The sequence below is a fragment of the Nanorana parkeri genome, unplaced genomic scaffold (genome assembly GCF_000935625.1).
Source record: "Nanorana parkeri isolate BGI_ZX_2015 unplaced genomic scaffold, ASM93562v1 scaffold1, whole genome shotgun sequence".
NCBI lineage: Eukaryota > Metazoa > Chordata > Amphibia > Anura > Dicroglossidae > Nanorana > Nanorana parkeri.
Window position 1 is genome coordinate 3,938,497 of NW_017306269.1, and position 3,041 is coordinate 3,941,537.

At 46.5% G+C, this 3,041-nt stretch overlaps 1 protein-coding gene across 5 annotated transcripts in view; it reads right to left on the reverse strand.

Moving 5' to 3' along the window:
• The window catches only part of RCOR3 (REST corepressor 3), a 31,204-nt gene that overhangs the window by 27,089 nt on the left and 1,074 nt on the right, over window positions 1-3,041 (reverse strand). The gene's annotated exons all lie outside the window — the stretch shown is intronic.

Sequence of the window (3,041 nt, forward strand, 5' to 3'; positions counted from 1 at the left end):
CCCCCCCCCCCCCGATTCCTAATTAGCCAGAAAGCCGGCTTCATGCTCCCCCGTCACCTGGTGACAAAGGAGCATGGAACCGGCTTTCTGGACATTTAGGATGCCGCCTGGCTTCATGATTGGCCAGAAAGCTGGCTCCATGCTCCCTCGTCCCCCATACACCTTGTGACGAGGCATGAAGACGGCTTCCCTGCTAATCGGGATGCCAGGTGGCGAGTCCATACATGCTGCCCGGCTTCCTGGCTAATCAGGAAGCAAGGTGGAGAATCATTACACGCCACCTGGCTTCCTTAATGGGACTTCCGGTATCTTCGAGTACCGGAAAAAAAATATCGTTACTCGATACCGAAAAAACGTTATCGGTGCATCCATACTTTAAAGCATGGTGCGCCTCTTTACACTACCTGTATGAGGCTTGGTGCAATGTTTTGTAACATTGGAACTCTTGCATAGTACCAGAAGAGGTAGTAGCCTGCTCCAAGAGAAGGGTTGGGGAGGGGTCTGCTTTAGAATTGGGGAGGGGTCTGCTTTCAGCTGACTGGCTCACTATAAGCCAATCAGAAGACCTCACCCAAACATCTTCATTTTGTATTATGTCCCCAATAATTTGGCCAATGTATGTAACGCACTGCTTTTATAATTAAGCACCATTAAAAACAATGGCAAACCTCTGCACATGCTTGAATGTGCATTAACGCATAGGTGGGAATGGAGCCAACTGACTGGATTCACACCCTTGCATGCATGTTTTCATTCACTTTTGTGTACATTATAACTAATCACGTATTTTCATGCACTGCAGTAGTCATCAATGCAACGTGCAATGAAAAGATGTGATCCCAGCAGATGGTTGTTGCACTGGGTGCCAAAGGTTATGTGCCTTTAGGCTCCAGTAATGGAAAACTGACTGTGTATGCATTAAAGAAGTACACTGCCTGGCAAAAAAAAAGTCACACACTCTTATATTTAATTGGACCGCCTTTAGCTTTGATTACGGGATGCATTCTCCGTGTCATTGTTTCGATAAGCTTATGCAATGTCAAAAAATGTATTTCCGTCCAGAGTTGTATTAATTTTTCACCAAGATCTTGAAGTGATGATGGGAGAGTCAGACCACTGTATAAAGTCTTCTCCAGCAAGATTCTCAATGGGTTTCAGGTCTGGACTCTGTGGTGGCCAATCCATGTGTGACAATGATGTCTCATGCGTTGTGATCTTGGAATATGTCCAATGTGCCATCAGGGAAGAAAAAATCCACTGATGAAAAAATCTGGTCATTCAGTATATTCAGGTAGACCGCAGACCTCATTTTTCGGGGACATAACGTTGCTGAACCTAAACCTGACCAACTGAAGCAACCCCAGATCATAATACTGCACGAAATACAGGTGGTGATTTTTCTTTTGGCCAGGCAGTGTATATCAATGGCACAGCTATATAAATATTAAGACCTGATAGCTTCAATTTAAGCTTTCTATGTACAGGGACCTCTAAACATTTCTTCAGGTTTCACCCTGGTGGTTTAATAATTAAGGAGAGACTGCAGGGATCAATGATGATGAGACGTGGATATAGGAGGAGGTCATGGAGTTGAGAAGCAGAGGGATCTGGATAGGAGAGGAGGATTCGGGTATCAGTGAAGGTGGAATTGGGATAGGAGAGGTATGGGGCATCAATGACAGTGGCATTAGGAAGGGGCAGGTGGCAATAGGGAACAGTGACAGCAGGCACAAAAAGGAAGTGGCAGTAACCTGTAATGCCAGGGCTTGGAAAGGGAACAGAGGAGAATGTAAACAGCAGGAGAAGAAAATGTAACGGACCAGGAACAGAGGAAGATGTTCTGTGAACTGTGATAGAAGAGAATATGATGTACTGTAAACAGCATAGAATTAGAGTGTTATGTACCAGGAACAGGAGGATGTAAACAGCGGGAAAAGATTGCAATAGGTTTGTCCCATCTGACACGTTTCACCCAATCACAGGCTTAGTCATAGATATCTATGACTAAGCCTGTGATTGGGTGAAACGCATTAGAGGGGCGGACCTTGGGTGAGACACAAGTGATGTGGTACACGCTTCAATAAACTATCCAGGCGGAATCCGGCCAGCTTTTCTTTTGTTTGTATGGTCAGCCTATGCAACTTGTCTGGTTGTCTCTGGCTTCAAAATGTTCAATGTGAATGATGTCTGGCTGGCTATTGTTTCAAAGGAACGGACCTTAGAGAGAACTTACTCTCTCAGGGTCGCTCCTCTACTCAATGGGCAGGGCTTCAATAGTCAGCCTGCTATTGTCTATTGCAGTTTGAAATAGCACATAGGGGGCTAACAAGCCCCCTATGTGATAGCATAATGGAAGTGATAGGTCCTCTTTATGGAGACATCAGGGATCTCTTAGTGTCCTCTATGGACCCCACTGACACAAACTGTTCTTCACCAGCTTCTTCTCTGGCTATAACACGTGTATCCCGGGCTTGGAACGTCTGAAGGTATGTGATCATCGTCTAGGTAAGAAAAATAGGTAACGTCTTTGCTATCACATAGGGGGCTAAGAAGTCCCTCTTCATGGAGACATTAGGGGTCTCAAAGACCCCTGTCACCTAGGGACCCCCAAAGAAGCTGAGATCTGCTTAACCAGCTTCTTCTTTGGCTATAGCAGCCAGATAAATGACAGCTAAAGGCAGAAGTGATATAAACATCACATCCAGCTTCAAGCATCGGAGGAGACATCAGCAGTGGGGGAATGCTGATCTCTCCTCCATTGCTATTGTAAGGAGCCGCTGTGCCAGTCCTGGGCCAGCAGGGGGGACAGCGAAGCTCAGGATAACCTGCAGCGGCAGTGAAGGGGGTGGGGGGCGGCTACAAATTGCCATCATACAAGCGATCAGGCAGTCATAGAGCACACTCACCATAATTGACCTAAGTGCATTGGTACTAGAGAAGAGTCTGAGCTTGGTTGCAAACCCAGTTTGCCCAAAACTGTGACCGCCATCCCCAATCAGAGGCGTCAAATGCGTCGGGGGGGGGGGGGGGGGCGTTTTCAC